Source organism: Lepisosteus platostomus, chromosome 16, assembly GCF_059453375.1.
Source record: "Lepisosteus platostomus isolate fLepPlt1 chromosome 16, fLepPlt1.hap1, whole genome shotgun sequence".
Classification (NCBI taxonomy): domain Eukaryota; kingdom Metazoa; phylum Chordata; class Actinopteri; order Semionotiformes; family Lepisosteidae; genus Lepisosteus; species Lepisosteus platostomus.
The window spans coordinates 10380549-10402375 of NC_142626.1; the positions used below are offsets into that span (position 1 = coordinate 10380549).

At 42.7% G+C, this 21827-nt stretch overlaps 1 long non-coding RNA gene and 1 pseudogene across 2 annotated transcripts in view; one reads left to right on the plus strand and one right to left on the minus strand.

The window, feature by feature from the left end:
• LOC148646851 (Ig kappa chain V-III region MOPC 63-like) overlaps positions 1-21827 on the minus strand; it is a 230652-nt pseudogene that overhangs the window by 197542 nt on the left and 11283 nt on the right. The window lies entirely within an intron of this gene.
• Positions 909-2912, plus strand: LOC148646865 (uncharacterized). The gene is made up of 3 exons (XR_015927701.1): positions 909-942; positions 1891-2012; positions 2307-2912. It is a non-coding gene; the product is annotated as an uncharacterized LOC148646865 (long non-coding RNA).

The window sequence follows — 21827 nt, forward strand, 5'->3', positions numbered from 1 at the left end:
GTGATATGTAAAATAAAGTTTTTTATTATTGTTATAGAGAAACATGATCAGATTTTCCCTGGTTCAGAAAAAAAGATCTAAATTGCTACACCTAACTTTCTTAATTCGATGTATTTAAAGCAGTGAACTACTGTAGGTGTAACATAACATTCAGAAATACAATCGAGAATAGTTTTGTGGTGTTTGTTTAGATGAAACGTTCCTAAAACGTATAACGTAACAAAATTAAAGACGATTAAAATCTGTAATCTTTCCACTTGTACTATATGTCATCAGAAAGTTTCTGCTTTGTGTAAGGATGGTATCAAAAACTAATCTTAAGTGGTGAGAAAGCTGTGCTCAATGTACTTAAGTGACTTAAAAGTAAAAGGAGATGCTTCATATTGCTTGACTAATTTTAAAAACTAAGTTATAAATGCAGATGCTCCCTCGGTGCCGCTCCGGGTGTAAATATCAAAATACACATTCGTCCCAGGCAGAGGCCGAAGAGTGCCCGGCTGGGGTGCACGGGTAAGAGCAGGACAGGAATAAAAGGCGGGGTATAGGAAGGCGTACAGTCTGGGCAGGTATAGATTACACTTTTCTAAAACGTATTTGAAAAATAAAAACGATTACAATCTAATCCTTCCACGTTTGATCCCAAAATCCCAAGAAATATAAATCTAATCGGGTAGAAAGCTATGCTGAAAGTTTATTAAGATACTTAAAAGACAAAGATACTGTATCAATTTATGTTGCATTAGCCTGATTATGATTAAAAAAAACATATTATTAAACACGTGTTTGCGATTTAAATCAAAACACGATTTAAAACCAATATAAATGTTTATATTGTAACGCATACTGTCCAGCCTCCATTTCTCTATAAAAATTTACTCTATTACACACACACACAATAGAAGCAGGAAGCAGAAGCAGGGACCGTTGTCAGAAGGGAAGAAGGTGACTATTCATTGTTATCAAAAATGACTTAGAATCGATCATGTTGTGATATTTTGAAATATAAAAGTCAATTGATTGTCCATAATATCTCTATTCTATTTTTTCGAAGAAATGTTTGTTAAAGGAAAAGTCCAGCACCAGCTAGATTTGAACACACAACCCATGAGTTAGTAGTCAGTCACGTAGACCAGTAGGCTACAAGGGAAGTTACATGAAAAGAGAAGCGAAACAGCCCTACACAGCCCTGTCGCAGTACACTAATCATATCGTTATTAAATTCTTTAGATACGCGATTCCATATTATATTCCCTTTTAATCAAATTCTAAAAGTATGCTTGTTGACTCCGGTATTTCTTTAGTTAAAGACTTCGATGCTTAAAATGTTTAGGGAGAAATGGAATACTGGTGTGTATTTTTTCTTTTAAGTACCAAGACCAGCTATATAATGTATGTTTATGTTCCAAAATTAATATCGTTTATGGCCTTCACACGCGTTACAGTATGCTCCTATTCTTTTTATGCTCAGCTACTAAGATTTCCCTTCAGTGGTAAAATTCAATATCTACAACGGGCACAGTAAAGACGTTTACTGTAAGTCTTTCTACGACAGACCAAGGGACCACGAGTGCCCCTGTCGGTCAACCATTCACGTACCGCGGTACCCCGCGTCATCTTGCGTGATGCCGCACCTCACGATGCGCAATGCCGTAGCCAATTACCTCCGGTACGTGTCTGTACCGCGCACTTTGAATGGCTGCATCTGTATATTCTTAAACTGGCTAGTTGGAGATTATTCAATAAGATTCAGAATACTGCTGCTCACCTTTAAAAAGTTGAGCTCCTGATTATATATATTAACTGTATGGCACAGCAGAGCAGAATTTTTCTTCTCTAAAAGCCTCGCTGTAAGCTCACCTTTATTTTTTTCTTCTTTACCTTCCACAACAGAGAGAGAACATGGCACCTGCATTAGAAGCTGCAGATGAGACCGATTTGTACTCAACTTTAAGAATTCCTCATGCGGCTGCAAGGGTGTTGAGTTAGAAGCTCACTAACAGCCTAGAATCAAGGTATCTGCTACACCACTCCTAAGAGCATCCAACTACTCTCTTTGCAGGAAAAAAATATTTTATATCTTTACTATCCTGTTAGTGCTCAGAACGTTTCTAAATATAAACGATCTTACGTGCTTCTTCTCTTGGCTCTCTTGTGACAGAATGTGGACAAAACATGTTTCAGCTATTATTAGATTTAAGTGAAATCACAGTTTAGTGTTTTCCTTGCTTATATGTTTTGGAGGATATATAAAAAGGAAGCTTTTGACCAGCACTCCTTCTAAGCAGAAACTCTGTTCTCTGTTGCAGATCATCCATGACGCTGACCCACAGCATGTGACTAACAGCACCCTGTCATTCCAGAAGAAACAAGCTTCACAGAGAAAACCTTCAGCTCTTTGTCAGCCTTTGTTTTTGGGCTTTGACAATTCTCTGTACTCTTTATAATGAATAGACACTCATTACAATAATTAGATAGAGGACCATGTCCAGAAAACTGACCTCACTGGATGAAAATATTAGTCTTTCTTACTGCAGAAAAAAGCTTAATAATAATAATCAAACACATACATTTCCAGGCTATAGCATGTGCTGGTAGACTATTAAACTACAGCAAAACACATGGATCATGATAGAATTATTGTAATAAAAATGACAGCTATGCATGCAAAAATGATTATTTTTATATCGGCATAAGTTAAATTGTAGTGTTAGCCAAAACAACATTCACAAGGAATAAAACCCCCCAAGAATGAAGTGTATTTAAAAATTTTCATTGAGTGTTTTTGTTGTAGTAAATGTTGTTTAATCTACTTGACCGAGGGACAAGCTGTGGGACACAGGACGAGGAGGCTGGGACCCCCATGCAGAGAGAGGCATTAGCCAAGGGGTAGCGGCAAAGGTGGAGATCGGGTGGAGGAGGTATACAAAAAACAATTATGAAGGAGAAAGGTGGAATACTATAATATTTACAGTTTTTTTTATTTATAGTGTAAGGACAAAGTCTATTATCTCACTTAGAATTGAGTATTATTAAGTATTTCTAAAATTCTTTGTGTGTCTGGACCAAACAGCTTCCTGCTGTCACAGGAAAACAGCAAAAGAGTCCCCTCTCTGTTGTCAACCACAAGATTATCTTGTGGTCTTTGTGTAAGCAAGTGAGGGAGATTAGCTTATTTTCTGGATAAGGAGCTTTCCCAGGACAGTCCAGATCCGTGTCAATACTCCTTTTTGATCGATGTCCACTGCTGGTGTTGGAATGTATGGCAGAGGCACATAGTCACAGACTATCTGGAGATAATCCTAAAAGTCACAGGGCACGGTCAATCATCCAACAATCGGATCAAACAATCAGAATGCTGGAGGGTGTGGGTACACACTTCACCCGGTATCTTTTTGACCAATCACCAATCATATTTTCTCCTCTCTCTGCTGGACCAACCTGACTAACTGGCAACATAACCATGTGCCTGCCACACTTGCTGTCTAAACTTTGGTGCTTAAACTTTTTCCCAAACTGCTGAGTTAGAATTAAAGGGTGAGCCCATATGTGAAGACAGAATTCTGTCTGAGGTCTAGCCTGCAGCAGGACTTTGAGACCAGCTAGCTACTACCGTGTATCCAATTGATCACCGGAGCAATACGGTTGGACATTTTGTTGACAGGCCTGAATAGAGCATTATCCAGCAGTAGCTGCTACGCCAGGAGCAAACCGAGCTTCTACACTTTAATGTGTGACTTGCCCCAGTTCATCTCGATGTTAGCCAGACAATCCATTTGATGGAATCAACTGTCAGCGTGTGTGAGGTAACAGCAGGATCCTTGTCTCTCTCCCTGATACCTTGAGCTGCCTCAGGACTGGAGTGGCACCAAGCCAGAAGAGCATGGATTGGACAGCGCTGTGACAGACCCAGTTGACTTTTCCTCATTCGTCTGTGTGGGAGTTTTGAATCCACAGTTGTAGATGAGTATAATTCAATATTCACTCTTGGGAACGTTAATATCAATTTAATTTATGTGCCTGAATGTTGATTATTTTAAGGAGACTGATGAGGTAGTGAGTGTAACCAATGCTATATGAATGTAATATTCCTGTTTTTATACAATATATATTTTCTGTATCAGCTTGATATTTTGAATATTTTATGTACACATCAATAAATGTCTTTCATGTGTTTTAAATCCTTGTGAAGACTCCTTGATTTTCTACTGATTGTTTCCTTACAGACAAAGTAAACTCACGCAATTGCACTATTTTTACAACATGAACTTACTTGAGTTTTACTCTAATCTCTTTTTTCTTTCAAAGTAGGGGACAATTGTTTTTTAAGGATTTTGGCAAATGTTTGCTTTTGCAATTGTAATTTGCTGGAGAATTGATGGATTCTGGAGCAATATCGATGGAGTTTGGAGCTTCCTTAAACTAAAATGCTAACATAAATATGCCTATTAAAAAGATCAATTTGCTTTATTCTTTTGTATCAGGTTAGGAAACACACTGTTGAAAACACTTGTGTCTTGTGATATATAGTCAGTGGTACTGTATTTTGATTTTGCTGGTAACAAAATGTATAATACACCCGTTGTGCAGTTTGTCTTGGTTGTCAGCATCATGCTATTCTCAGTTCAGATTATTTGTCATATGCACAACTGTAATGTATTGCTTATTTGCATGTATGCTCCAATACAAAGACATTAAGGAAACGCCAAACCATAAACACAAAACAGCAGCAGCAGCAACAAAGTTAAATAACATACAACTAAATACAAGTCAGCACAAGCAGTGTGCAAAAGAATGTTTATTCAAAATAGTTTTGCTGCTGTGATAACAAACTTAATGGTTGGGTTTATAGGATATTGGAGATCACTTGCATTTTAAATATTTTGAGAAATAATTAAAACTATTATTTAGTAATGAAAAGTGTAGGGTTAAAAGTGAATATACACATTTAGGCGGCTCGGTCTATAATGTTTGAATAATTTTAAGATATTGAAAATGAAAAGTATACTCTATCTGCTGAAATAGTATCTTTCAAACAAAAATTATTAGCAAACTGTTTTGGTGATTGCTACACTTTATTTGCCGTGCAAAGCTCAAATGTGAACTGGATCCCTGAAGAAAAATGACATTTTTTTTTTGCAGGACACTGTTTTTTGCCACAAAGTCAGGCTAGTCTGCCTTAACCTGCCCCAGAGGATGTTGACTTTGGAAGATTTATTGCTATAGTTATTTAATTGGATGCAATTTAACCCTACTTAATGAAACTGAAAATCCAGATTTTGTCAGCAAAAAAACATACTATATTATTTACTAACATACAGTATACACTAAAGTTTACAGGTTGACTGAATAATCTTGCTTTCTGAAACAGCTTCCAGGTTGAGGTTTCATTCCACTGCTAATTTCTTAATTTATTTAATTACAAAGAAGACAGGCGTGAAAATAGAATAACAATACTCATCTTGCTCTGTCACAACACACCACACCAAAACCAAGTGTTGTTGAACCCAGGAAGACATTTTGCACAGAAAATACACTTTACATTCACAGCACATGCTTCAGTGCTCTAGGAGTGTTTATAGCCCTGTGAGTTTAACACTTCATGACTGAGTGCTGCCCTTCATGGCAATAGAACCCACAGGAACAATGACTTTCTTCACCATCATCATATGGACACTCCTCATATCTCCACTGGGTAGAAATGGGTTTATAAGCATTTTATTTTAAGTCAAAATAATAATAATAATAATAATAATAATAATAATAATAATAATAATAATAATAATAGCTTACACTTATATAGCTCTTTTCTGGACACTCCACTCAAAGCACTTTATAGGTAATGGGGTCTCCCCTCCACCACCACCGATGTGCAGCTCCACCTGGATGATGCAACGGCAGCCATAGCACGCCAGAACACTCACCACACATCAGCTATTAGTGGGGAGGAGAGCAGAGAGTAATGAAGCCAATTCACAGAATTCAGGATTATTAGAGGCCATGTTTGGTAAAGGCCAATGGGGAAATTTGGCCAGGACGCCAGGGTTACACCCCTACTCTTTTCGAGAAACACCCTGGGATTTTTAATGACCAGAGAGAGTCAGGACCTCTGTTTTACATCTCATCCGAAGGACAGCGCCTGTTTACAGTATAGTGTCCCAGTCACTATACTGGGGCATTAGGACCCACATGGACCGCAGGGTGAGTGCCCCCTGCTGGCCCCGCTAACACCTCTTCCATCAGCAGCCTTAGTTTTTCCCAGGAGGTCTCTCATCCAGGTACTGACCAGGGTCACACTCCAGTAGGTGACCTGTAATAGTATCTAGATTGTCTAGGACCAGGGTTAGAGATAAAGAGTGAAAGTAAAAAAATGTTAAGCAACCTGAGTAACATGACCATTCTTGAAAGCCTCCTCTTCCTGTTTTTTAAATTGCCATCTGACCAATTGTTTAAAATCAACTATTTGGCTGACTGAGGAAGGTAGGTTTTTTCCCACAGGCTGCTGTAGAGAAAACCGGTTCAGGGACGCCAAATATGTAATCATAGTGGCTCTCTGTAGGCACCAGTTCTGTAGGGTTTGGGCATTTACTGAGACAATTATTAATTGTAGCAGTAAATCACAAAGTTGATTCTTTTGATGGCTTTAGAATCCAACCATGCGACATAACTCAAACAACGCGCACACACAGGTACTAATACACGAGGATACATTTATTAATACATAGAATATGCATATAAACCTAACAGATCTTATCGAGAGGGTTATCAGAATACAAAAGATATATATTCAATCAGTTACAAGGAGTTATACATATCAAGAGGACATACGTTCAGTATATCATTCATTAAGACCGTTTCGTAAAGTGAACTTGGTTACAACTTCTACATTAGATACTCAAACAAGTACATAACTCTTAGGAATTAAATTGATATCAACTGGTTTGGATAACAATTGAATTCTCGAGCTGTAATGCATTGAAGTTGAATACTCATCCAATCTCTGGGGATTCAGATCTCCTGCGGGCACAAAGAAACAGTTGCAGGCTGTTGCTGTCCAATCCGCGCTCTCTGGCTCCGTGCCAGGCTGTGCTGTGCGGCTTGCGACGGTGCGCTGCTGATGCTCACTGTTGGCTTTAACTAGCAAAGTTTGTGCACAGGAGAAAAGATGACTGTGGGTCCCAGCAAGTCAGGAAGAGGACTGGTTCGTTCCTGATGAAGAGCTAGTTCTGAATAGTGATTCAGCTTTCCACAGTTCCGACCTGTTCAGGAGGCCTGCTGCTGGTTACTCTCTGGCAACCTCCACTCTAGACTCTTAGAACAAAGGAAAGTTCTGGCACTCGGACACACTGGCCGTTCCGTGGTTGTCCGGGCTGAGTCTCAGGATGGTCAGGAGGTGCGCTGCGAGAATGTCCTGCCCTTGGGAGCCTTCTGCTCCTGGGCCGTCCTGCCCTGGAATTCTCCTTTGAATTCCCTTTAGAATTGTTGAATCTGAATCTGAATCTGAATCTTGTTGAATCTCTCAGGCTCTCTGTGTTGCCTGTTTTTACCTGGAGGAACTTCAGCTCATTGATTGGCTGAAAGTTCCATGGGCATCAGAGTCCCACGTGGGTTACTCGGCCCTACCGGTCCCTGATTGGTTGATCAAGGTGAGATATGAGTCACTTAGTCCTGACCCTTAGGAATGCAATCCAGATGTCCAACTCGCACTCCCTAGACAGATAGGCGCCAATGGGTGACCATTGATCATGATAGCCAGGCTTAGCTAAGTGCATCCCCCTTTGGGAGCTGTCCTTGGACCTTAAATCACCTTGCATGAATGGTTTCTCTGTGGCTGCACCACAGAGATGAACAGAGGAATGAGGCCTAATTTGGGAAAGCTCAGAAACACTTAATTCTGCCTTATTATTAAGCCTCGCCGCTACATATCCCCCCTTTTTGAAGGTCACGAGGTCCTGAGGCGTTGTTGCCTTCAAAACAAAACAGAGTTAAGTGATGTCCCTTGCCATTAGAACCTTAATCTTAAATGTCTACATTACTCCTCGAGAATTCATACCGGAACCAGCATTGGATACAAACAGGATGAATAACATCTGGAGTATGTATAAACATGGTAGGAGACATTATCTAAGTCTAGGAATTACACATCAGGAAGTTCACTGTCAATATCTGATACCTCTGTGGTAGATATTTGGGGAGAAGTCACTTCCTTTCTTTTGACATGCTACCTTTGACTCATTCGTGCTACCCAGAGTACATCTTGATGTGAGAGTACAGCATTCAGAGTACACTGTCAGTCATGATCAAGCTTCCCGGCAGTAGTGTTACAATAACAACAGTTCCTGTTCCCAGCCCCCCGATAAACCACAACACCTGTGTTGGGTATCTGCTAGGGTGATTTGGAGGTTTGTTCCATTAAAGCAAACTAACTACCTGTACCTGTTCAGGGCTTACTGTGTCTTGGATTTCTATCCAATTCCTTAGTGTGGCACCAGAAGGCATCCATGACCTCAAGTTTGGTCTTATATTGTCTGGTTCCAGACCGTACAGTGTTAAGTTACCATGCTGTACTATGGCCTCCTCGGGAACTTACAGGAAAACTGTTTGATTAGGTAGCTGCATTGTGGTAGCTGTATCATGCCCGTCACAAGTCATAGTGTCAGTTAAATGTGGTGTGCTGACCAGCCATTTACTTCCCACCTGCTCTTCATGGGGTTCATTAACCTCCCTCTGCTCGTTAATAGCTTTACACCCTTCATTGGTGAATCGTTTAGACACAGCCAATGGATAGCTTTGGTAGCCATACCCATCTCAAGATTTGGAACCGAATTCAATCTTGGATTGCCTTCTGGGTGAGCTATGAGCGATGGGGTTAATGTCACGCACTCCTCTACTGAGAAGAGTGGAATCAAGTGGGTTGGGAATTGTGCCGTGGTTAGACTGGCTACAGTGGCACTAAACTCCCTTAACAGGTCTTGTGTCAACATTCTGGCCTGTTGCACACAAGCATAAACCCACTGTATAACACCAACAATCATGTCCACTGGTTGGGGAATAAGATTTAACCCTGTTGCATAGGAAATTGCCTGTAGGGTATTCCCTAAGCTTTCCAACTTTTGCTGCTGTCGATACAGTCTGTCACTACCCTCTGGCATCTCTGACCCCTGCCTTCTTGGGGCAGTCAGGGTGAGAGTGCCAGTAGCACACAAACCTACCAGAAATAGCAAATGCACAACAGTGGTGGCAGCAATCAGTCCTCCCAAAAGTCTTTTCGGGTGGCTGATCCCAGTCATCTCCTTCTGAGTGACTGTTGCCTTTCTAAGCTGGCGCAGCATGTACATGGTGTCTTCCTCAGTATGCCATATGTCATCTTGGGCACCAACCTCCTGGAAATCTGGGGAGATCTGACGCAGCGGCTGATGCTGCTCCTCCTTTCCCAGGGCATCTGCTTTTTCGATTTGTTCATGCCTGTGCTCTAGGAACCCTGCAGGGGGCGGTGCAGCGGTGGAGCATGCCTGACCCTCGGCTGAGTGGTCATCTGGAGTGTCTGAGTGATCTGGGATTGTTACCCTATTCTCACTGTTCAGGTCCACCCTGCACACTTCCCGATTGAGGAATCCCTCTATCAGCATGTTTACAATCGTTCGCTGGGCGTGGGTGTAGGACACCTGCTCGCTCCCCCCTTCCCTCGCTAAGGGTTCAGGGAGCTGCCCCAGCAGTGGGATAGCTAGTTCACTGTCTTTGAACTTACTATCACTCACCAGGCCCATGTCAGTGCAGGCGGGGATTCTGACACCTCTCTTTGCGATGTCCTGCACTGGCAGGCGGGTGACTTTACCATCCAGCTCCAGTCTGGCTGAACCACTGTTGGTCAGACTCAGACTGACAAACTGAGCTGGTGGCTGTAAGAAAACCGGCTCGGCTTTCATTCCCTGTCCCTTCTGGGGGACTGGGTGTGTAGGCAACCCTGCCGTTGAGGCAGGAACAATCAGGTCAGTCTCACTCACTACCTGGTAGTTGTGAGAAATAATGTTACCTGACTGCAGGTTCCCTGGGTCACAGCAGAGGGAATCGGCATCTGGGATCAGGTGTGTCCACAGCGCAGTAGTCTCAGCGTCCAGCTGGACCTCCTGTCTAACCTGTGAATGTTGCACTAGGGGCACCTGGCGGTGGCCCTGTGACAGCTGCTCAAGCAGATCCTCACTAATAGAGGACCTCTCAGGGCTAAGGGTGAGGGCTTCATCACCAACCTGCTCTCCTGCCATCTGGATCCCTTCCACCACTGCAGGGTGGTGGTCCTGACCCCTCTTGGGTGCCAGGGTGCACAGGGAAAGCTCCTTTTCATCGCCAGGTGGGGAGATCTGCTCCTCTTTAGGGACGTAAAAGGTGTGTGCTTTACCTGGTGGATCAGGCGGCTGCTTGGAGCACCGCTCCTGTGGCATGGAGGCTGTTGGGACCTCAGCCGGGACAGGACTTCCCTGTATATCTGGGGAACAAGGAAATATTTTTATTTCTTGTCCAGAGGGAACAGAAGGAATCTCCGCATAGGCTTCTGTGTTCGGTGGGCACTGTGTGAGCACAGTCTGCCTCTTGGCCCCCCTTTCCTTCTGTACAGAAGGCTTAGGAGCCTTGACCTGTTTCCACACCTTGCCTTTCTGGTGATTCACCAAAGGTTCCTCTCTGAGTCGCATGCCCTTTCCTTTTTCTACCCGTTTGAGCTTGCCGTGTGACATCAAACACCTTTCAACCTCAGTGTCAATCAGTGTCTCACTGGGTAAGACATCTCCCATGGCAGCCTTGAAGTAAAAGCTTCTTGCTTTTCCTCTGCGTTTTACTGCCTGCTCTGTGACTTCAGGGGTGGAGTCAGCACTCGCTTGGGAGTGGCTGACCTCATCCAGGCAGGAACTCTTCCGCTCAATCAGATAGACTGAGGGAGGGAGAGGGGGCGGGTCTCCGCCTCCTCCAGTGGAGAGTATCAGCTCATTCACGCTTCCGGCAGCCTTGGGGAACGGTTGTCCCTGTCCTAATAAAGCTTGTTCAAGCCTGGCCAGGCGGGCGGCTACTGAATCCTTTTGTTCAGCCTTTTCTAGCCCTTTCCCTCCCCCGGTGTTCTCATGGCACTTAGGACACTGGGTGCGGTCCTGTGTGAGTGCTTTGGAACGGGGCTTAGCCAGCTCAGGAGCCTGTGCTCCTTCGAGCAGGGGGGAATTAACCCTGCTGGCTCTGACGGCGAACACAGTCGCTTTAACAGCTTTTTGCTCAGAGCGACTTTGGACATCATACTCCCAGGCTTTCTGCACGAATCTCTTAATATCAGTCATTTTCATGGTCTGTGCATCTGTATGCATTAAGATCATCTTTCTGACTGATGGGTGAAGATTCGCAATGAATAAACCCTTGAAATGTGTGTTCTCTTCGCAACCCTCATCATTTTGCCCTGCAAAATAAGTTCGTCTAAGTCTCTCGTAATATTCGCGAAGGGACTCTGCTCTCTCGTGCTTAATGTTAAGAGCGGCGGCTATCGCAGCAGTCGGGTCAATAAACGCACTGTATTCTTCGATAAGTGCTTGACAAAGCTGCTCAAAGTCATTACAGACTTCTTTCATCTGCCTAGCCATCCACTCATGTACAGCTCTGCTGGTAGTTTTTCTAACCAGAAACACTTTCTCCTGTTCTGTGGCGTTTGGCAGGTACTGCAGGTAATACCTGAGGTCTTGAATATAACTCTCGATATTATTCTCTGACACTGCGGGGTCAAATCTCTCTATGTCCTTCGCTAGCTCTCTCAGAGAATGGAGATTTATCCTTCTAGCTTCTCCGCTGACGGAGATATGGAAGAGATCGTGGTCAGACCTGTCGCTGCTAGAGAGAGTGCTTAATAGCGACTCGAATTCAGACCTTTTAGCAACCATCGTTAAACTTAAAGAGTATTACTTTTAAGTACGAAATCACAGTTTTACCACAGAAAACCACAAGATCAAGTATGCAATCAACCTGGTAGATCGCAAAAGATCACAAAACAATCAAGCACTGCTTAAAGAGCAAGGGGAACTTTTTCTTTCGGCTTTCAGCACACTGTATTGTCGTGTATGAAACCCGCGGCGTTTTATATTGAATTATTCCGCTTGGTTGACTCATTTCAGTCTTGCCACGCCCACCCAGGGACGCCAAATAATGTAGATTATGCCCACCCAGGGACGCCAAATAATGTAGAGAAAACCGGTTCAGGGACGCCAAATATGTAATCATAGTGGCTCTCTGTAGGCACCAGTTCTGTAGGGTTTGGGCATTTACTGAGACAATTATTAATTGTAGCAGTAAATCACAAAGTTGATTCTTTTGATGGCTTTAGAATCCAACCATGCGACATAACTCAAACAACGCGCACACACAGGTACTAATACACGAGGATACATTTATTAATACATAGAATATGCATATAAACCTAACAGATCTTATCGAGAGGGTTATCAGAATACAAAAGATATATATTCAATCAGTTACAAAGAGTTATACATATCAAGAGGACATACGTTCAGTATATCATTCATTAAGACCGTTTCGTAAAGTGAACTTGGTTACAACTTCTACATTAGATACTCAAACAAGTACATAACTCTTAGGAATTAAATTGATATCAACTGGTTTGGATAACAATTGAATTCTCGAGCTGTAATGCATTGAAGTTGAATACTCATCCAATCTCTGGGGATTCAGATCTCCTGCGGGCACAAAGAAACAGTTGCAGGCTGTTGCTGTCCAATCCGCGCTCTCTGGCTCCGTGCCAGGCTGTGCTGTGCGGCTTGCGACGGTGCGCTGCTGATGCTCACTGTTGGCTTTAACTAGCAAAGTTTGTGCACAGGAGAAAAGATGACTGTGGGTCCCAGCAAGTCAGGAAGAGGACTGGTTCGTTCCTGATGAAGAGCTAGTTCTGAATAGTGATTCAGCTTTCCACAGTTCCGACCTGTTCAGGAGGCCTGCTGCTGGTTACTCTCTGGCAACCTCCACTCTAGACTCTTAGAACAAAGGAAAGTTCTGGCACTCGGACACACTGGCCGTTCCGTGGTTGTCCGGGCTGAGTCTCAGGATGGTCAGGAGGTGCGCTGCGAGAATGTCCTGCCCTTGGGAGCCTTCTGCTCCTGGGCCGTCCTGCCCTGGAATTCTCCTTTGAATTCCCTTTAGAATTGTTGAATCTGAATCTGAATCTGAATCTTGTTGAATCTCTCAGGCTCTCTGTGTTGCCTGTTTTTACCTGGAGGAACTTCAGCTCATTGATTGGCTGAAAGTTCCATGGGCATCAGAGTCCCACGTGGGTTACTCGGCCCTACCGGTCCCTGATTGGTTGATCAAGGTGAGATATGAGTCACTTAGTCCTGACCCTTAGGAATGCAATCCAGATGTCCAACTCGCACTCCCTAGACAGATAGGCGCCAATGGGTGACCATTGATCATGATAGCCAGGCTTAGCTAAGTGCATCCCCCTTTGGGAGCTGTCCTTGGACCTTAAATCACCTTGCATGAATGGTTTCTCTGTGGCTGCACCACAGAGATGAACAGAGAAATGAGGCCTAATTTGGGAAAGCTCAGAAACACTTAATTCTGCCTTATTATTAAGCCTCGCCGCTACACTGCTGGGGAATATAGTTTCCACAGGAGTCTCCATCATCTTAATAAATGGTAAAGATCAGTTTGTTCAACCTCAAGTAAATTAGCTGCATTCAGACGAATCCTGGAACAAGACAATACCAATTTTTCCAGATGGAATGACTTGGCTACACTTCACATGGATCAGATTTAATTGTATCTCTCACAGTCATAATGTCAGCTGCACAGCAGTTGAAGGTAATGTGATGAATCAGTCTGACCTTTCAGTACATTGCAGTACAGACCGACACTGATCTGCAAATCTGCACTAGAGGGCACTGTTTGAGAAGCTTTCACACATACCTGAGTCTTTATGTCTGCATTATGAAGATTTCTAATTTTAAGGCAAAGGATGACTCATGTGTTAATGCCTTTTTTAATGCAAAGAATACATTATTAATCTTAGGTTTTTATTAGTACTACATATATAGGACATTTTTCAAATATTAACATCACATTATATAGACAATCTTGAGATAAGTAATGAATACCTTACAGACAAAAACAAGAAGCAAACATTTTACCAATATATCATAATTTAGCTTGGAAAGGAAAATTATAACAATAATAAACAGGATCTCTGTTACTTCAAATTTATAGCAAATAATAAATTACTGCACTGAAACTTCGAAGAAATTAATTTTAGAAATACAGTAAATATGAAATTAAGCAGAAAAAAATAAAAACAAGTGCATTGTGAGGGGAGGGAGGTGAGATCAGTAAGGCTGAGCAGGTGAGAAAGTTTTATGAAAAAGTGTTCTATAAATCAAAGCACCTAGGTTTTCTGAAGGCAAAATCATAAATTACATCTTCATACAATAGTAGTCGACCCACTGTGTGATTGATGTTCATTTTTTTATTTCAAACCTTACAACATATACATAGTTTGTAAGACAAGTAAAAGGTAAATTGTAATGTTTCATTACATGTTAGTTGTAATTAAAGATCACAGTGTTTGATCATCAGAATCATGGTGATAAACCTATGTTAACTCTCCTATTTCTTCCTTCAACTAAGACATTACCATGACAAGATTGTTCAAATACCAGAAAGAATTCCAATGAAAGCTGGTTGCTGTGTGTCACAGAATAAGCTTAGTCTATTAACCAGTCAGCTTGTGTAAATATGTTGATAAAGGTTTTTTCATTCTTCATTTTGGTTTAATGAAGCAGGATTGAATTGTATCCAGGTAAGCAACTAAGTACCTTCTATTCTTAACCTTCTCTGGGTCAGTTTGAATTAAAACCTAAACTGACTCTGAGGTTAAAAGCTTGACTGACAGACCAATCAGTGATCCAGCTGATCTGAGAGCTGAGAGAGAGTGGAGAGAAAGTTTAGAGATCACCCCTTACAGTTGGCAGCTAATTTTTATTCGAAAGACACCATTTTAGCCAACTGGTATACTTCACATTCACAATCTGTCAAGTCCCTGCGTTGTTAGCACTGCTTTGTGCAGCTCAGTGTCAAAAGAAACTCAGACTATGTGAAAGGCTGAGATTCCTTGTGACTGGTGCAGTTTTTACTGTGTGCTGTGCAATGAGGAAAGTGGTGTTTGCATGAAAACAATTTTTGAATGCATTCATAACATTTGAACATACTGATTAAAGAAAATGTCATGTTGCAAATTGAGGGGGCACCCTGACAGGCTCAGGGCCCTAGGCAGTCACCTAAATCCCAAGAAGTGTGTTGTGTTTGTGTTATAGAATGTATTTATCCTCGTGTGTTGCTGGTAGTAAATATCTAAGTTACAGATCTGTACTTACATCACCAGCAGAATAATAGAGTGTTTAATTATTGGTTATAAATCATTTTCAGATATGTAGCACTGTTATCATCATCATCCAGCAGAGGGCAGTGCTCTACACAGTGTCTTCCACCTCTGCCTGTAAACTCTTTTACTTTTTTCGAGTGTCTCTCCTCTGACCTGGATTGCAAAGAGGGGAGAGTGTGCTGGTTGCTCACTGAATTCATCTTGCCAGCCTGTGCAGCTGTGCTTTTTGCTGTGTCTGTTCTTCCTTTCTTCAGCAGCCATTTTGATACAGTGCCCGGAGTAGCTTGTTTTCAGTTATATCAGAATACGAGACTGATTGATGCCATCAGTGCCTCTAGCTGTTCCACACAATCTCAACTGAGTGCTGCTGCTTCTCCTCCAGTAAGTCTTCTCACTCACAGTCATTCCTACAGTAACTCTGCTCACACATACTCTTCTCCCACAGTAACTCTGCTCACACACACTCTTCTCCCACAGTAACTCTGCTCACACACACTCTTCTCCTCCAGTAACTCTGCTCACACATACTCTTCTCCCACAGTAACTCTGCTCATTCACACTACTCTCCTCCAGTAACTCTGCTCACTCACACTCTTCTCCTCCAGTAACTCTGCTCACTCACACTCTTCTGCTACAGTAACTCTTCTCACTCACACACACTCACATGTCCATGTCTCTTCAGTGATTTCACACAAACCAAGACTATTTCCCTTTGAAGATTCAGGTTCTCTAGTCTGTATGCAATAACACAGTCGGATGTTCAGGTGTTCTAAATAGTATTCTGTATCAATTGAGTGATGAACAGGAAATGCCTTTGTGTGTTTTTACTTCCTGTCATTTGCTTTACCCAATTCAGGGCTGTGGAAGAGCTTATCCCAACACCGTCAACAGGCACAGGGTAGAATACATGCTAGGTGGGACACCAGCAAACACACACCAGGGCCAGTTTTCCCAGAAGCTAAGTCATCTACCAGTACAGTAATGGAATAAGTAAAGGTTTAAACCTTTACTTATTCCTTTGCAGCCTACACATGCTGACACAGCTGCCTACTTGAATTACCAGTATGTCTTTGGACTGTGGGGCTAAAATGAAGCATCTGGAGAAAACCTATGCAAACCTGAGGAGAACATTCAAACTTCACACAGATACCACCACAGGTCCAGAATTGAACCCAGGGTCCCAGTCCTGTGAGGCAGCAATGCTGACCACTGTGTGACCCACTCAAAAATTTCACCATACATATATATACACACACACACATTACTAATGACTGAGCATGACAAATTGTCCAATTTCATTATCCAGTTTCCATTTATAGACAGATATTATTGCTACTGTACTATTATTGTTGCTACAATACAGTTTATCGACTATTAGTAAATACATTTAAATGTAATCACTTATAACTAAGAAATGTATTTAACAGCATTAAACAGGTCTTCACGATGCATTTACAACTCACAACTTTACTGTACATCAGTAAAATTGGTCACACCTCATAGGAGATGCTTAAAGCACAGAGTTACTGAAATATGTGTTAATATTTATAAGCCCTCAGTGACTTTTTATATAAAGTGTTACTGGGAGTTACCCATGATCTGCTCTCTTGCTTTCCTGTCCTTGAACAGGTGCAGATCTCTGACACCACCACAGTATGATACCTCCCTAAACTAGCCCTATTTCCCCCACGCTAGGCAAATCAGCCAGGCTGTACTCAGCTCAGACTGTCCCCGGGGTATTTTTGGCTACGAAATTACAAGATGTGGCAAGAAACTGAAGCTGCCGCTGAGAGGATTTGCATAGACAGGATGAGCCCTCCAGCTGGGCCAGGGCAGGACAGCCCAGATGGAGAAGAGTCTCCAGGGGCTCCTCTCCCTCTAACACTGCTGTCTACATCATGACACAAGGGCTGGGTTTAACTCTCTTCTACCTGCTCTGAGAGTCTGTCTCTCTTTCTCTGGCACCCAGATCAGCTTACAGGTCCCTTTTAAAGACTCTAGACAATTATTAATATTCATGTGCACTAATTAGTCTATTGCAGTGTAACTCAACAAAGTCAAACTGTGATAAAGACTGAAAGAAACACTGAATCCACTTGATGGTTAGAAGCTTGATAATCCAGGGTCTTACTGCTAACTCTTCAGCTCACTGTATATACTCTGCAGCTCAGTTTCTACTCTGTCCTGTCATCTTTGAGAAAATTGATAAGACTGAAGGTACTGATGATCTGTGTTCTAGGTCTTACCCAGACAAAATAAAAGGGCTTGATACTGTAGTTCCCAACAAATATCAATTCATTATCTGCTATTATTGTTAGTGATAACTGCCAATCCTATTATTATGTCACAAAAGAAGGAAACACCTCAAAGTGTTTGGCATTACTAAAATATTTAAACAATACCAAGCATGAATACATAAATGTTCAAAAACACAACATATACAATATAAAAGAATAACTATTAAAGGACCGCAAAGACAAAGGCAATAGGTTTAGACCTCAGGAGGATGCTGCTGTTGGACCCTTGAACAAAACCTTTCATTCAGATTGCTCGTTCACCCCCCCAATATAAACGTCTCTCAGTTGTCATTGAAAACAGAACTTGTCCTCAATTGACTCACTTTATTCCTCATCTATTTTATTTTAAAAAAAACATATTGCAGATGACGTGAAAAAGTGATCTTAGTAACTTAACACTGTTAAATTTCACAGCCCAAACTAGGATAAATACTCCTGTCAGACAGTCCAATAGCCTATAAAAAATCTCAGTCTGATCAAGATCAAGTGTAAGCAGGAGTTTTTCTCAGGGACTAGAAAACTGTGCCTTCCTTGGAAAATCGGGTGGTGGCAGATTATCCATCCCTCCATTTTCTAAACATTTTTACTCAATATAGGGTTGCAGAGGACACAGAACCCATCCCAGCAAGCAACAAACACAAGGACATCTATTGCAGAACAGACAGAAACACACATTCACACCAAGCCCAGTTTTCCCAGAAGCCAATTAACCTACCAGTATGTCTTCTGACTATGGGAGGAAACTGGGGCACCTGGAGGAAACCCACACAAACATGGGAAGAACATACATACCTCAATAGAGATAACCCACCAGGAACTGAATCCAGGACCCAAGCTCTGCAAGACAGCAATGCTAACCGCTGTGCTACTGTGCTGCCCTTTTGGAAGAACTACGTTTTGATTTGGAACTTGTGGATCTGACTGATGTGATAATCAGGTGAGATTGTTTATTTGCCTTTTCCGATATTGTGAGTATTGCCTGCAAGATCATTTACAATTTGAAACAATAGTAAAGACAACGTGAAAAAACAAACTATCAGGGAACACCCTTAAATGTACAGAACACTTGAGGGTAAAACTAGAGGGATATTTAACTCAACGTATTACATGTAACTGATCCCTAGTGCTTGATTGCCAACCTCATGCACCAGGAAAGCCCTGTTCCAGTGAAGTGCACCCCCGTTCCCCAAAACAGAACAGATAGTGACCACTGTGGTCTTCACACCCATGATCATGCAGCTCATTAAGATCTCAGATGACGACAAGACGGTCATTACTGGGAGACTCAAGCTGGAGCAGAGGGTTCAGAGTGTGCAGAAAGGTGTTGCTCCATTAGACCCACAAAATAATTTAACCCCCTGAGTCTCCAGTCTCTGCACAAAAAAAAATATCAGTAAATCTACCAAAGAAGGATCTGCATCAGGCATCTCCACCTCTATTCCTAGAAGACCTGAAGTCTTCTGTTTTTTGTTCCAACCTGGACAGTCAATTCAGCCAATTATATTCCGAGTTACACATGGAATTCTTCTTACTGTTTGTGTAACACTGCTGCACTCTCCTGACAGAGCACAGTGGTCTCAGGCAGGGGGTGAATCAACATGCAGGCATACACACTAGCAGGCTGTTGAGTGCAGGCAGGAAAATTAACAAACAGCAGACAGTGAAGTCCATAGCTGGAGTCTTAACAGGATATGAAGCCTGAGACACAAGGCTTGAGGCACAAAGGGAAATCTGGAAGCATAGTCAGGCAAAGCGAGCAAGTTCATAGTGCAGGAGAGAATGCAAGCAAGAGCGATTCAAAATACTGGAAAACACAAGTGAAGCACAAAAAGATCCAAAGACATTGTGAAGAATATAATCAATGAAAGCCAGGGAAGCCAAGCAGCAGAAACTGATAAACAAAGCAGTAAGAGTGAGCTGGAAGTTAATCTCGAGGCTGTTTTTTATAACCTGCTGGAACAATGTTAGTGAAGGATTTCATTACACATAGGTGAAATTGATCTTCAGCTTGATAGTGTTTTCACGGCAACAGGTTGATTGACTGGTTGATTACAAGCTCTATCAGTTGCTGTGGTGTTTCAGGTGTGTAATTTTGTGCTCCTACAGGAAAGAGTGTAACAGTTTCCTACTGCTGATAACACAGAACATTCATGTGACTTAAGGGACAGTTATCTACAAAACACCTCTGATGTTGGGGAGAAGTATTACAGTTTTGTTTTTATTTACATAATTAGAGCACCTGTGGAGTTCTGAGATGAAACACAAACCAGGAGATACCAGGTCCTCCAGGAAGTGAGACTGAGAACCCTAATCTTCTTGCTTAGAGGCGGATTTATCAGTTTTTTAGTATAACTGTAACGAACAGTTCTTTCCGAACCCTATGCGGACGACACAATCCGACGAAGTGGGGAAACACTGGGGAAACGTCATGCGGGAAAACGGGGCTGAAGACAGGGGGGCGTGTCCAAGGTGCGCTGGTGCACGGGGAAGGTGTGGCCGAGGCGAACAATCCAAAAGAGTAGTCCTTAGGGAATATCCAAAACACAAGCGTAAGTCCAAAACCAGGAGATCCATCAGAACAAGGGAATTAAAAACACGAAGGCCGGACCGGAACCGGCAGACAAGGAACAGGAACAGGGGTTAAAACCTTAACGGGACCAGGCGCTTCCAGGTCCCGGACTCGCATGATATGGAAATCAGATGCAGAGCCCGGATGAGCGTCAGCGCCTGGCCTTTAAGGTGGGCTGGGAATGGGAAACAGGTGCACAGAATAAAGTCTTTAGTGAAAGGGCTGGAGCACCCTTAAGGAGGGGGGACTATAATCGTGACAATAACTGTGTGAGCGTTTTCCACAATACAACACATTCTTACTGGCAGCAGTTCAAACTGAAGACCAGAGGCAGCATAGCACCTTGAACAGAGCTGTCTGAGGTTTGCAGTAATAATTGTTTTTATCAGTTATCACTTCTGTAAAACATTAAAGAATTCCAACCATCTAATTTTATTTTACAATTACTCCTTTATATTTTGGTTATTTTTTCTTATTTAAGCTAAGCAGTGTGATGGGTAGCAGAGAATGATCTTTTTCTGGCAGGATTCCACACTTCTTTATAGAAAATGGTGACAGGAGTATGGAATAAGCTACCCAGCCATGAGCTTGTAGCTGATAGCCTGGGTTCTTGCCAAATAGCCTCTTGTTTGTAGGTATTTCTATGTTCGTATGGAATCTGGAACACCAAGTGCAGCAACAGGGACCTGACTCTCAGAGAGCCAGCTGTGAGCCTACAGTGAGCTCACTGTGAGGGTGTTCTTTATAATTCCTAACATGCACTCACAGGTTGTTTTACACACCATTAGCGTCTGCCAGTCTTGATCACTCATCTCTAAATAATTCACGATCAAATCAGAACAATATGCATTTATGGGGTGCAAAGGAGTTTTTATAATAAAGATCAGGATGACTAATTTCATGATTCAAAAGTTCTTTATTACTATAATTTTTCTCTCACTAACAGCACGTACAACAGGACTAAACAACACGCACACTTGGACAGTGGAAGATGGAGAAGCTAAGCGCGTCTAAAACGTTGCTAACAAATACATCTGAGTACTGAGGGGCGCAATAAGGTTACAGTCACAGAGATAAAGCTAAAACACAACACAGCCATCAGCAATGAGGTGCTGCCCTCTGTGTGGGCTACTCTGGGCAGTCAGATTTGTTCAGGGTCTTCTGGACAGTAGCCTGGGACCCCTGGCTGGCCTCGCAGGTCACGGAGTGCAGCGATTTCCAGTCGGCCTCGGACAGCGTCAGGGTGCTGCTCCAGCTGTAGGTGCCGTCGCTCTCCAGGATCCCGGGGGTCTTGGTGACGCTGCTGCTCTTGGAGCTGCCGTCGATCTTCCACTGCAGGCTCCAGTCGGACGGGAAGCCCTTGTTGGCCAGACACAGCAGTGTGGCGCTTCTCTTGGTGCTCAGCTCCACAGTCGAGGGCGGCAGGAGGGACAGAGACGGCAGAGCATTACCTGCAGACGGAAACCGGTTGGAATGAGATCACAGAGACTCACAGCCGCCAGGGAGAGACTCACACAGACCCACAGGGAACAAGAACCCGAACTGTCGCAAA